The sequence below is a fragment of the Tasmannia lanceolata genome, unplaced genomic scaffold (genome assembly GCF_043159265.1).
Source record: "Tasmannia lanceolata isolate RefF3 unplaced genomic scaffold, GAP_Taslan_0.1 ptg000026l, whole genome shotgun sequence".
NCBI lineage: Eukaryota > Viridiplantae > Streptophyta > Magnoliopsida > Canellales > Winteraceae > Tasmannia > Tasmannia lanceolata.
The window spans coordinates 9,261,807-9,277,004 of NW_027518703.1; the positions used below are offsets into that span (position 1 = coordinate 9,261,807).

The window sequence follows — 15,198 nt, forward strand, 5'->3', positions numbered from 1 at the left end:
GAGAGGAGAGGTTAGGTGGTTTTGGATGGTTAGACCCAGGTCAAGATCTGCCATTGATCTAACGATTTACGGAAATCGGGTCTCGGAATGGAATCAGGGTTCGGGCTATGAAGTGACCCTATCTTATTTTGTCCCGATTGATGATCCGTAAAGTCAGATCAAGATATTAATGACCTAAAACATATATTAGGTTATTGTTGGTTAAAGTAAAGCAAAATGTGGGTGTCTACAGTTATATTCTGAACAAGATAACTTTTAAAGATTCTGACAAAACTCCTTACGAGTTATGGAAGAATAGAAAACCACATTATAAATACCTTAAAGTGTGGGGGTGCTTAGCTAAAGTTAGGATTCCAGATCCTAAAAGTACTAAGTTAGGTCCTAAGACTGTTGATTGTGCATTCATTGGATATGCACAAAACAGTAGTGCATATAGGTTCTTGATTTATAGGTCAGATCATGTTAATATGCAACCTAACAGTATCATAGAATCCAGAGATGCTGAATTCTTTGAAACCTTATTCCCTTATAAGACTAGTCTAAATGAGAACACACTTAAAAGACCCATTGAATCTATAAATAAAGACCATCTAGTGTCTGAAGAATCAATAGAGCCTAGAAGAAGTAAAAGGGCAAGAGTAGAGAAAAACTTTGGTCCAGAGTTCATTGCCTATCTTCTAGAAGGAGATCCAAAGACATAAAGAGGCAATGTCCCTTCCAGATTCTTCATTCTGGAAAGAAGCTGTCAAGAGTGAAATAGACTCCATTTTGAGTAATGGGACATGGATCTTGACAGATCTGCCTCCTGGTTGCAAACCTATTGGTTGCAAGTAGATCTTTAGGAAGAAATTAAAAACTGATGGAACTATAGATAAATATAAAGCTATATTAGTAGCTAAATGGTTCAAGCAAAAAGAAGGAATGGACTTCTTTGACACCTATTCACCTGTAACCAGAATAACTACAATAAGAATTTTAATTGCCATAGCTGCAATCTATAACCTGAAAATCCATCAAATGGATGTCAAAACTGCATTTTTGAATGGTGAATTAGATGAGGAGATCTATATGGATCAACCTGAAGGCTTTGTAATCCAAGGCCAAGAGCAAAAGGTGTGTAAACTTATAAAATCTCTATATGGTTTGAAACAAGCCCCAAAACAATGGCATGAGAAGTTTGATAGTGTGATGCTATCAAATGGATTCATAATAAATGAATCAGATAAATGTGAATACAACAAATTTAGTGGGGATAGTGGTGTTATTGTTTGTCTGTATGTAGATGATATGTTAATCATCGGAACAAACATTAGTGTAATTAAAGGCACTAAAAATTTTTTATCGAATAATTTTGATATGAAAGATCTGGGAAAGGCAGATGTAATCTTGGGTATCAAAATTAAAAGAAACCGAGAAGAAATAATTCTATCTCAGTCTCATTATGTAGAAAAAATTCTTAGAAGGTTTAATCAATTTGATTGTAAACCTGTGGCTACCCCATATGATTCTAGTATAAGATTATGTAAGAATAAAGGAAGTGGAGTAAATCCACTTGAATACTCTAGAGTTATAGGGAGTCTAATGTATTTAATAAACTGTACTAGGCCAGACATAGCCTATGCAGTAGGTAGACTCAGCAGCTATACCAGTAATCCTGGTAGTGATCATTGGGAAGCTCTAATTAGAGTATTGAAATATCTTAAAGGAACCATAGACTATAGTTTGCATTTCACTAAATATCATGTTGTACTAGAAAGGTATAGCGATGCAAATTGGGTATCTGGATTTGAGACCAAATCAAGGAGTGGATATGTTTTCACTCTAGGAAGTGCAGCAGTTTCTTGGAAATCAACCAAGCAAACGTGTATAGCCAGATCAACTATGGAGTCTGAGTTTATTGCTTTAGAAAAAGCAAGTGAGGAAGCTGAATGGCTTAGAAACCTTCCAACTGATATTCCATTTTGGAATAAGCCAGTACCGGGTATTACAATCCACTATGATTGTCAATCTGCTATTGGGAGAGCAGGTAATAATGTATATAATGGTAAATCCCGACACATTCGTCGGAGACATAACTCCATAAGACAGTTGTTGAAGAATTGAGTGATAACCATTGATTATGTAAGATCAAGTGATAATATATCAGATTGTCTTACAAAATGACTAAATACAAATTTAGTCATGAGCACATCGAGGGGGATGGGGCTGAAGCCCATTGTTTAGATCACCTATAACAGGAACCCAACCTATCTGATTGGAGATCCCAAGAAGTAGGTTCAATGGGAAAAACAAGTTATTTGAGTGATCTGTTTTGCACCAAGTTGTATGTGAATTAAGTTCACTAAGCCTATCCCTATGATGTGGGTGCAACCTGTAACAAAAAGAGGATGAGTTGTAGGACTCTTAATGTTATCTATAGCTGACTAGCTGATTGTCAGTGGGGTGCGTAGTTACAGGGCACTCCTGATAGATACACCTATATGAGTGTGGAAGTGTGGCCGCTTCCTATGAGAATGGGCTAATTTCTCTAGAGCGCTCATGAAAGCAGGACATAGCACATGGCTGAAAAGTGCGACACCGTATGAACTTGCTTATGCCTTCTGTGTTGTGTGTGTGGTATGTTGTCTCAGTTTATTACTAAAAGTGCTTGGTTCAAGACGTATGTTCACCGAGTACTTGATAAACTCGATATACCTACACTAAGTAAAGGTTCAAGTCCAAAAGACACCTCTACTGACGCATAACACATCTTGCCTTGATCAAATCTATTTACATTTATGATTTATTTATTTCTTGTAATTTTGAATTAGTGGGGGATTGTTGACTCTTTATGTGAAAAGAAGTCTTTTTGTAATTCAAACTTACAATGGGGTGTTTTTAGTAATTTTATGTATGCTTTTGGGCTTCCCTCCAAAAAGACTAAAGTCATGAGAAAACTTTAGTCCTAGATGGGAAGTGTGAGAGGATGAGAGTGGCCATATATATACTTTCACTCTCTTAACCTTGTAAATGAGCAAGAGGTTATGGGGATCCTACGCGCACGGATCGCCCACTTGGGTCCGGTGGGCTTTTGATCTTACCACACACGCGCGCCACCCGGCTCGGCCGGCCGCGCGCGTGGACCTAAGGCTTTTCTTTTTCTATTATTTATTTTTCCTTTTAACGGTCAAGAATTTATTTATTTTGTTTTAATTCTTTTTTTACCGTTTGAGATTCCTTAATCGTGGTTTAGTGACCGTTTGGAAAACGTCTTTCACGCACTAAAAGAGTGAGACGTTTCATCATAACGGATCGATTACCTTTCTATATAAATCGGTTTTAGAGAAAACAGAAGATGATCCTTGACGGATTCTTCTTCTGCTCTTTCTCTTCTCTGGCTTTCTCTCTGGTTTTCTGCTCAAGGCTTTTGGCAAATATAAGCGAGTTCTTAGGCATCCGGGCTGTGTGAGTGCACACCCCTGGAGCGAGAGTTGTTGTATCCTGGAGGCATACGCCGAGACGCCCATCTGCACCGTTGATTCGTCATAGTGGGGGCGAGATTTGCCTTATGGACAGCGAAGATTCTTCGTGCCTCAACTCGATAAGTGATCTAACGATTTCTTTTTCCTTCACAGATTATTATTGCAGAAAATAGTATTAGTAATCTCTGTCTTCAAGTTGTGAGATTAATTTCTTATAAGGTATTTTTCGAATCCTAAATTACAGATTTGCACATCAGTTTTTTCTAACAAGGGCTGCTAGCAAAAAGCGATGTCGTTTGGAAAATAAAGAGGAAACCCTATTTTGTGACCCATGCACAAGAACACAAGGAAGTGAGCTCAAATCCCCATGAAATGCAAAAAACACAGTGGAAAGGAACCCTCTGCACAAGAACACAAGGAAGTGAGCTCAAATTTAAGAGGGGCAGCCTCTTAAATTTTATTAATAAGAAAATAACAATTTGGGGAATGATATTTACACCCTCCCCCCTAACAATTTCTGTGAGAATGGTTCACTGCCTGAGGATAAATTCACCCCCTTCAATGTTTTTATTTGCCTTTAAAACTTAAAGAATAACGTTGGGAAGGGGAAGGGGAAGGGGAAGGGGGGGGGGGAGTGATTTTATCCGTCAGAGGGGGGGAAATATTATTTTTGCTTTTGAACATCTTCCTCTTCAATCAGCAAAAGGAACCCTCTGCACTTGACACTTTTCTAATGGAATTGATATGAGCACTCTTGTTTTGATAATGATACTCAACTCTCCACTTCTTATTTACTTGTCTAATGTTTTTCTTTCAAAGTTTGCTATAAATTATAGTTGCCAAGCTGCTCTCAATAACCGTCCATCGGATGTCATCCTAACTATGATAATGTTGCCAATTTTTGTAGAGAAGGTAAAACCTTATGGCATGTAGTTCTATTAACCACGTTATGGGTATTGCGTAAGGAGCGAAACTGCAGGGTGTTTAGAGGACAAGTGAAATCTCCTCATTTCCTATACATCAAGATTCTAGCTCTAACCATTGCTTGGGTCTGAGCATTGCCTAGCTTCCATTTTGTCTCAGCGCACGATCTATGGCAAGGATGGTTAGAGGTGTGCTCGGGACCGATTGGGATCGCGGACTCCAACGAATCGGAGATTAGAGCGGTGCTTCAAGGATTAAGGTTGATGATGGATCACAATATTTGTGAGATAAGGTGATAATGGAAGGTGATTCCTTAAACGCCATAAGATGGTTGAAGGGAAGCATGTCTCGCCCTTGGAGGTTTGCAAGATGGATTGACGAGATCTCTGATTTGGTGGGGATCTTCATTCTCATTTCATCACGTGAGGAAATTGGCTAATAGTGAGGCCGACAGGCTAGCAAGGGAGGGTGCGTCTAGGGCAGAGTTGCAGTTTTTGATCCCCCCCTCCTCTTAATATGTTGTTGGTTGTTTTGTGTTTTTTGTTCTTATGGTTTGTTTTGTCTTGATCTTCTCTATCGATCGTCGCGGTCTTCCTGTTGTTTCTTTTTCTTTTAATTCATTGCCATTCAAAAAAAAAATGTTGCCAATTTTTGTAAGAATCATCTAATTAGTGTAATTTCTTGATGTAGTGCAGAAGCAAAATTTACCAATTTGGAGGATTAAAATTCAGCTTTCAAGATACATCGATAAGAAGAATGGGCAAAATTATGAAGATGAACTTAATTTTCACTCAAAATAGAGTATGAACTCGCCTAGGCAAAGCCTAAAATCTACATAACATCATAATATGTTGGGGGTTCCACGTGAAACCAAAAGATCCCACATCGGAAAGGTTGAAAGATGTGGATGGGCTTATAAGGATTTGGCCACCCTCCCCTTAACGGCTAGCTTTTAAGGGTGAGTTCTACCCGAATCCCTCAAGTGCTATCAGAACCGGGGCATGGTAACCCCGGTGTACGTCCGAGGACGGAATAATCCCTTGGGGAAGAATCTCGATAACCCCGGTATGCTTCTGAGGATGGAAAAATCCCTCGGGGAAGATCTTGTAGTTCCCATGTTCCTACCACGTGGAGGGGGTGATTGTTAGGGTTCCACGTGAAACCAAAAGATCCCACATCGGAAAGGTTGAAACATGTGGATGGGCTTATAAGGATTTGGCACCCTCCCCTTAATGGCTAGCTTTTGAGGGCTAGTTGACTAGTGGTACCCGGATCCCTCATAATCTCCCTAATAACTCAAATTTATCCAAAAAATGAAAAATACAGCTCTCATTATTCTTTTATTAGATATTGTCTCCTATAATATGGAATGACAAGATGTCATTGGTGATGATGGGTCCCATCATAATACACCAGAACACATTATTCTTAACAAACAAAAAAAAAAGCTCCTCTAGTGAGGAATTACAAGCGACAAAGATGGTAGTGACTTATATTCTCCTCCCTGAAAGATATTCTATACGGAGAAGCATAAGTAGTATTAGTAGCTTAGGAAGTAAAGTTGGCTTTGATGGCTTCCACAGTTTGTTTGGCTACTAGGAAAGACTTTTCCAAAACTTCATCAGGAATAGTAGGATTTGAAGCAAAGAGGGAGAGGGGAATGAACTGTGTTCCTGGCAACTGGCTATTAAAAAATGCAAGTGCTACTGCTTTCCCCTTCCCCAGATTGTAATTGTAGTGTACCAGCCCCCTAGGAAACACAAAAAGATCTCCAGTCTTCAAGTCCTTTGAGTAGAGAACATTATCAGTGGTCACAAACGCAGCATTCACTCTTCCCCTTAATATATATAAGAGCTCAGTCGCGCGAGGATGCATGTGAGGGGTAACGATCCCTCCGCGATTATAGTCGATACGGAGGATTGAACACCCTTGAGTGTTGAGCCCTGGGTAACTCGTGGCATTGCCAGGAGTTAAACCAACCCCAAAGATATCTATTGTGTTGGCTTCTTTGGCTACGAGTTCGGAGAAGAAGTCGTCCGACGTTACTGTAGTTGGATTCTTGCAGGGGAATCCATTCAGAAATATATTTGTGGCGTTTGGTTGTCCAACACAGATGTCCTGCAGAGGATCAGGGTCTGCTGCATAGCAAGAATGATGGAGTAACACTGATAAGGAGAGGATTAGGAGCAAGGGGGAACTTGCAAGGGACAAAGAGGCCATGCTTGTTCTACTTTAATTTCTCCTGAAAAATGATTTCTCAATGAGTTGTTTTGAGATTTGGAGGGGAGACCATGTCTCTCTATACAGGACACAGGTGTCTATATATGCATATGCACGATCAATTTGTAGACCCAATTATATTGTTACCATAATAATCAATAGGGATATGCTAGGGAATTTTGCGGAAAGGCATTTGCTGGCTGACTTTTGCTTGAGAGAATAGCCGCTTCGGATGCATTAAATGAATAAGACAAAATTTGCTGAAAGGTGAGCCTGCGTGGCTATTGTCTCCTGCAATAGTAAGCCATGATCTGGCTTTGGCAGAAATTGGCTAGCAAATCCCTATAAGTCATGATTAAATTTAGACTAGGCAAAGAAAAGGGTAAGATGTCTCCCTATTTATTTTCCGATTCTGGTATGTGTAAAGAGGAGACAAAAGCCAGATAATGACCGTTAATCTTCTGCGTTTTCTTCTGGAACCAAAACAACAATATTAGTCCTTACGTTTTACCTCTTAAGAATGGGTGTAATTAAAATGGAAAAATTTGATGAGTGTAAGTAGAGACATAACCCCAAATTCTTTTCTTTGGTTTCTTAGGTTAAAGAGGGTTGGGTCGCTTGTTGTTGCAACTTGCAACCACATGTTATCCAAGAACTCATCTATCAGGTAATCTGAGCCATCCGATCAATTGTCTAGAGATGACTGGTTAACACTAAAAAGGCAAAAGCCTAATGACAATATGGTAGATTTGTCTTATCAGTGCATTTTTTGGCCCATGGTTCAACCATCTTTAATCAAGAGAAGACTTTCTTTTCTTGAGAAAGCTGAAATGGCTATAAATGACTCTTTCTTTAATTTTTGAATACAACATAGATATATTCTACATCGGTTTGGTCCATAGCAACTGCTTAGCAGTCTCCATGCTTTGTTTTGTTAAGTGTTTTCCATTCCTTATCATCGTTTGTTTTGCTTCTTTCTACTTAAAATGGGTTCTAAAATAAATTTTACATGCATTTTTAATAAGTTAAAATATGGGCACAAAATTGGTTTTACATTGGCATGTTTCTTTACACGTAAAATGGATGCTAAACTCACAGGAGCCCTTAGAGAAACCGGGCACAAGGGCTTCTCCAAATTACTGTAAAATGCTCACTCATACGTAAGCATTGGGGATAAATTGCTCCACAAATTAACATTCTGCCTACTTTAGTTGACTCAAATGTCTCTTCCGATGGGAAAACGGATAACTCAAGCATAAAGTTAGGTTTGATAAAGTTTGGCTGTTGCAAACCAACCATGCTTCTTCTTAAACCTTGTGACATTAAAGATAAAAAAATTTAAAAAAAAAAACTTGGAAAGTTTTTCCTTGAAAATGAGTTTTTCAGCATTTGGCTATAGGGCTGGCAATTTCACCCGAAAAAGCGGGGATCCGCCCCGCCCCGCCCCGTTTGGGGAGGGGATTCCCCGATTTGAAAGGGGAAGGGGAAGGGGAAGGGGAATATAAAAATTCCCCGGTGCGGGGAGGGGAAGGGGAAGGGGATGGAGTTGTCCCCGACCCGCCCCGCCCCACCCCGCCCCGCCCCGCTACGCCCCGCTAATCAATGCCATTTTTTGTAAATTTTTAAGTGTTTTTTTTAAGGAAAACTACTAGAAGCTCTGTGGATCGGCTACAAGATTCCCCCAAACATAAACTTAGCTTGTCTTTTCCTTTTAATTAGCTTCTGAGAGCATTTTGGGAACTATAATAACCTTTTCACAGATGTTGAAATAATAAAGACAAGCTGAGAGCCTGAGACGCTGAGTGTATGCAATTATCAAAAAATCGTAGTGCCAACAGAATTTTAGGGTTGGATTGCAGGTTTTAATTTTCAACAAGAAAAATTTAGCTACTAGAAATTTGTTTCATGTCAGCACTAGACTGAATTGCAGTTAAATAAATAAGTCATTTGTTGATTTTGTTCTCTTCTCCATTCTCATTTCTCATGCTCATCTGGGGGTTAACATGCTATACAGAATGAACTAATGAACATTATTTTGCGTGTGTGAGCGCCCACTTATGGACTTTTAAAGTTCATTGTGACTACTGAAATAGTTACTTTTTGCACATTGGCTGCCTGTTAATGAAGGTAATCCTGGTGCTCATTTCCTATTTATCATTCCATAATTTATGCAGAAAATTGCTGAAAGATGAGGTCCTGTTGTTATTTATGTTTGTTGTCTCATCCATGCATTTCTTATTTTGTCTATCTGTTTGTTGATCACATGAATAGAATCATAGCATTCATCACAATATTGTCTGTAATGGACGTAGAAGAAAGAAGCTCTGTTTGCTGGTTTGGTTGGGTTCCAAAGAGGGGGCGGGGCGGGGATTTTGTCCCCGAAGGATGCGGGGAGGGGAAGGGGAAGGGGAAGGGGAAGGGGATTAGATATTCCCCGCGGGGAGGGGAGGGGGATTCCCCACCATCCCCGCAGAGGGGAAGGGGAAGGGGAGGGGGAAAATTCCCCGCAGAGGGGAAGGGGAAGGGGACCCCAACATCCGGCCCCGACCCGCCCCGTTGCCACCCCTATTTGGCTAACTCATTTTTTTCATAAAAATTATTTTCAAAATTAAAATGTTCGTCTTTTTCAAGGTAGATTTTGATATGCTTGACCCCAGAAATTTTATTTGATGGAAGGTTAATTTTTCATGATTTTTTTCCAAACACATTTTTTTACCCTAGATCCAAATGGATTATACGATAACGGATATTATACGATCATATTTTGACGAGTAATGTGTGCATTACAATTTTTTTTATATTATGGGTATGATTGTTTGCAAACCGAAACATATCGGGCATAAATTTCTCTATAGCTACCAGTATCATGTCTATCTATGTACAATATATAAGTTTATACTACACATGAGGGGAGAATACCTGGGGTGCGACTTAAAACCTTGTAAAAGTTTCCTTTTAACTATTAAATATCTTATAAATGTAAATTTCTTTTTCTTTTTGGTCGGTAAGCTTGGGGTTTTGCACCTAGACCCCGCAATGGGGGAGCCTTGTGCACTGGGTTGCCCTTTTTTTAAGCTGGGGTTTTGCATGACCCCTACCACTGTGTTAAAGAATGGAATGAGTTACAAGGCTCCCCCATCTAACTATTAAATAACCTCAAGTCAATTTATTAATAAATATTAAATAGCTTATAAATGTAAATTTCTCATTGACTAATAACTACCTTATCTATACTAAATACCTATGCACGGGAAAAGTTAGGTCATCTTGCCGACCCCACTCTATTATTTAAACCTTAAAAATGTATGATTTCTAAAGTTTACCAATAAAATATGGGAAGTGATATATTCGATCCCTTTTCTTTCCATGGCTACCTCCTGCTTCTTTTACACTGGAAGAGGGTGGCTCAGGGAAGAAAAAGGGGGCGAATATATCATTTCCTTTAAATATTGGTTATAATAGCACATTCGTTTTGCATGAATCACATCTAGGGCTGGCAACGGGGCGGGTCGGGGCCGGATGTTGGGGTCCCCTACTCCTTTCCCTCTGCGGGGAATTTCCCCCCTCTCCTTCCCCTCCCCACTGCGGGGATGGTGGGGAATCCCCCTCCCCTCCCGACGGGGAATATCTAATCCCCATCCCCTCCCCTTCCCCGCCCCGCATCCTTCGGGGACAGTCACTTTACTTTCTCATTTTACTTTGTTAAATGTTAGGTTTAAAACTAAAGATTTGATAGAGACAATCACTTCATGCATGTTGCGGCTTGACTGTTGCATGTGAGAGTAGCTTGTCTTATTCATTTTATTAACCTGGGGACAAAGGTGGTTGCTCTCAGATTCATTTAATTGATCACTAGTCCCTAGCAGATCCCTAATTCCCAATCCCACTTGCTAAAAAGTATTGTACTTGCCACTCCATAGGAAGATCCAAACCGTCCATTTGATGGGCACACCATACTACCATAGGCATAGGATGATCCAAACCTTCCACTTGATGGGCACATTGTAGGATGATCCAAACTGTCCATTTGATGGGCCACAACGTAAATAGGTTGTGGCCCAAAAATCATTTCCATAGGATAATCCCAACCCTCTGCTATATAGAGGAATTGCATATTATGGTACCTTCTATAGATCGGAGGGTTGCAATCATCCTATGGAAATGATTTTTGGGCCGCAATCTATTTACGTTGTGGCCCATCAAATGGACGGTTTGGATGATCTATGGTGTGGCCTGTAAAGTACTTTTAAATTGTAGCCTATCAAATGGACGGTTTGGACCATCCTATGGCGTAGCCCATACATTACTTTTTGAAAAATAATGGACTATACGAGCACACACCATATAAAATCTCATCACTCATCAGAGAGATGTTGCCTTTATTTGGGGGAGGGAGATTTTCAAAGAATTTAATGTTGCCTTACAGTAATAGTTCGAGGGAGAGATTTTAGGGATTTCTAAGGGTAATATACTAATATAATGAGGGACAATGCCCAATGGATTATGGGTAAAAGAAAACATAAAAAGCTATGTCAGGGACAAAACTATACTAATGGAAATTATGAAAATTTTGGGAGAATCTTGTAGATATGTTTTGATCCAAGGGGTTTCTAGTAGTTTTCCCAAAAAAAAAAAAACACTTAAAAAATACAAGAAAAAAATGGCATTAATGCGGGGCGGGGCGGGGCAGGGCCAACTCCATCCCCTTCTCCTCCCCTTCCCCGCACCGGGGAATTTTTTAAATCCCCTTCCCCTTCCCCTTCCCCTTCCCCACTCAAATCGGGGAATCCCCTCCCCAAGCGGGGCGGGGCGGATCCCCGCTTTTCCGAGTGAAATTGCCAGCCCTAATCACATCTCTGCATCACTGCATCGCGCGTGCTATTTCTTGTAAATATGTTACAATTTCATCATGTGCCCAGAGAATCTAATTATTTGAGTAACAGTATTTAATATATTGGGAAATGATATTTCCACCTTTTGCTTGTTTCTCCCTAAATATGATTATATTTCCACTCCCTTTTGTTTAGCTTCTTGCAGAGAAAAGACAGAGAAGAGGGTGGAATTTTATACGCCTTTTTTATTGGGAAAGTTCTTTCCACCAAATGATCATAATAGTTTAGGGATAATTACATTTACACCCCTTCTAGTTTCTGACACATCCACTTCAACCCCTATAGTTTAAAAGTGACAAAGACATCCCCTCTAGTTTCGTTTTGTTTAAGGTTTGCCCCCTCAGTTGAAGGTTCGTCCATAGATTGAAGGGTTAGGATGATCCGATGGAGCTGATTTTTTGGGCACACCCTATCTATGTCAGGACCCATCAAATGAACGCTTTGGATCATCCAAATAATGTGGGCCCATACCCGAATCCAAAGCGCCATCGGATCATCCTAACCCTTCAATCTATGGACGAACCTTCAGCTGAGAGGGCAAACCTTAAACAAAACGAAACTAGAGGGGATGTCTTTGTCACTTTTTAAACTATAGGGGTTGAAGTGGATGTGTCAGAAACTAGAGGGGGTGTAAATGTAATTATCCCAATAGTTTATTATTAGGAGCAAGGGGGAACTTCCAAGGGACAAAGAGGCCACGCTTGGTCTACTTTAAATTGTCCTGAAAAATGATTTCTCAATGAGTTGTTTGAGATATGGAGGGGAGATTATGTCTATATATATACAACACATGTGTCTATATATGCATAAAGTCCATGCACCATCAATTTGTAGAGCCAATTATATTGTTTCCATAATAATCAACAGGTATATGCTAGGGAATTTTGCGGAAAGGCATTTGCTGGCTGACTTTTGCTTGAGAGAATAGCCACTTCGGATGCATTAAATGAATAAGACAAAATTTGCTGAAAGGTGAGCCTGCGTGGCTATTGTCTCCTGCAATAGTAAGCCATGATTTGGCTGTGGCAGAAATTGCCTAGCAAATCCCTATCAGTCATGATTAAATTTAGACTTACGCTTTACCTCTAGCTAGCGTCTCTGTTTCCTTTTCTACACAACACCTATTTAAAGAGGGTTGGGTCGCTTGTTGTTGCAACTTGCAACCACATGTTATCCAAGAACTCATCTATCAGGTAATCTGAGCCATCCGATCAATTGTCTAGAGATGACTGGTTAACACTAAAAAGGCAAAAGCCTAATGACAATATGGTAGATTTGTCTTATCAGTGCATTTTTTGGCCCATGGTTCAACCATCTTTAATCAAGAGAAGACGTTTTTTCTTGAGAAAGCTAAAATGGCTATAAGTGATTCTTTCTTTAATTTTTGATCGATACAACATAGATATATTATACATCGGTTTGGTCCATAGCAACTGCTTAGCAGTCTCCATGCTTTGTTTTTGTAAGTGTTTTCCATTCCTTATCATCGTTTGTTTTGCTTCTTTCTACTTAAAATGGGTTCTAAAATAAATTTTACATGCATTTTTAATAAGTTAAAATATGGGCACAAAATTGGTTTTACATTGGCATGTTTCTTTACACGTAAAATGGATGCTAAACTCACAGTAGCCCTTAGAGAAACCGGACACAAGGGCTTCTCCAAATTACTGTAAAATGCTCACTCATACGTAAGCATTTTACGAGGAGTCGAGGAGGAGTTAGCAAGAGCTACTCACAACGAAAGCACGTCCTGCAAAGGGGATAACTTCAAATCCTGAAAAGAAAAAATTTTCCATTGAGAAGAAGGATAAAGAGGCCGCCCAAGTAATCCCAGAAGTTGAACCAAATGAAACATGGTAGGAAATTCGTAAGAAAAGTTAGCCAAAACGCTCTCAAAGAGTCCAACATATCCCATCCAAATTAGCCGATTATGTAAGTCAGAAGTATTGAGCATCTTGATCTCTTAGGCTTAGTGTCTGCTCACTCATATGTGTGTTGAGCCTTGGTTCATCCCTTCCTTGCATTTTCCAAGTTAGGGTATGCTTTGTGCTTTCCTTGTATCATCTCTATTTTGAAATAAATCGGTAGGGGTCCCCGCAAAACCCTAGCTTACCCATAAAAAAAATACTGTTAAATGACCAAATCATCGGTCATTTTTTACTTTACCTTTATTTTCAAATAACAGTTCTCTTTTTGGAAGTGTTTGCCATCAAGAGGACTGTTGGCAAAATGGAAATCCGTTTTGTGTAAAAAAAGGGGAATCTCATATCATGATACGTGCAACAAAAAAACATAAATAAGAGACCTTGAATCCCCACCAAACTTTGTGAAAATGACCAAATCGTTTGTAATTTTCAATTTCTTCCTTATTTTCAAAAAAGGAGATCAATTTTCCATCAATAAATGTTCTCTTTTTGGGAGTGTTTGGAAGTGATCAACTTACCACCACTACGATTAATTTTCATGTGTCCGGTTAGTGTTGCCTTGTGTATTGAAAAGATTCAGCGTAGATTTTTGTGGGGTGGGTATGAGGAGAAGAAAGGCATCTCTTTGGTAAACTGGAGGGATGTATGTATACCTATAAAGTTTAGAGGTTTGGGCATTAGGAGGTTTAAGGAGTTTAACCATGCCTTATTGGGGAAATGGTTGTGGAGATTTGAGGAAGAGCAGTCTAATTTATGGGCTAAGGTGATTTGTAGTAAGTATGGCTGTATTCCGAGTGGGTGGGAATCAAAGGACGAATATAAGAAAAAGTGGTTGACTGCGTGGAGAGATATCTGAAATTAGCTTGCTCCTTTAATCTAAAGGTGAGGTTCAGGGTCTATGGTGGTGAAAGAATTAAGTTTTGGAGTGATGTGTGGTGTGAAGAGGAGCAGTTAAGGATCTTGTTCCCTAGGCTGTATCGGGTGGCTGTTAACAAAGAAGCCTTTGTTTGTGAATGTTTTGATCGTAGTGGTGGTAAGTTGATATGGTGTCCTGCCTTTAGAAGAATCCTTTTTGAGTGGGAAAGTGAGGATGAATCTCGGTTGCGGCGGCTCCTTAATAAGTGCTATGTAAAACGTGGGGGTCAAGACAAAAGAATATGGACAGTGGAATCATCCGGCATTTTCTCTGTCAAATCTTTTTATAATGGTTCGATGCCTCCTTCTGTTCCTGCATTTTCAGCAAAGGAATGGAATTTTCATTGCCCACCTTGGGTTAGTATCTTCGATTGGGCCGTTTGTCGTCAAAGGATACAAACCATTAACTTCTGGAGAAATCGTGGGTTGTTGCTAATTGATCACTGCCCTCTTTCTCTTAATGATGGGGAATATGTGGATCATTTGTTCATGCACTGTTCTTTCACCAGGATCATATGGAGATGTATCTTTCTGAGGCTTGGAATCACTTGGGTCTTCCCTAGAACTATTCAGAATCTTTTGAGTATTTGGGGGTTTATGCCATGGAAAAAGATAGGAAAATTATTGTGGAATGTGTGTTTGCTAGCTACGTGGTGGGTGGTTTGGAAGGAAAGAAACTCTAGGGTGTTTAAGGGTTTGGCCAAATCACCTTATTATTTGTACATGCGGATTATAGCATTGGTCATATCATGGGTTAGATGTCTTCCATCCTTTCTTTTTGTATCGGCCTTTGATCTTTGGGAACATTAGAGGGAAGTGTGCTTTAGTACTGAGAGGAAAATTAACATAGTCCAAAGATGG

At 39.7% G+C, this 15,198-nt stretch overlaps 1 pseudogene; it reads right to left on the reverse strand.

Annotated features, from left to right (window-relative positions):
* Positions 1-5,933: 5,933 nt before the first annotated feature.
* On the reverse strand, positions 5,934-6,605 carry LOC143858491 (germin-like protein subfamily 2 member 1 pseudogene; annotated as a pseudogene).
* Between the last annotated feature and the right edge of the window lie 8,593 nt (positions 6,606-15,198).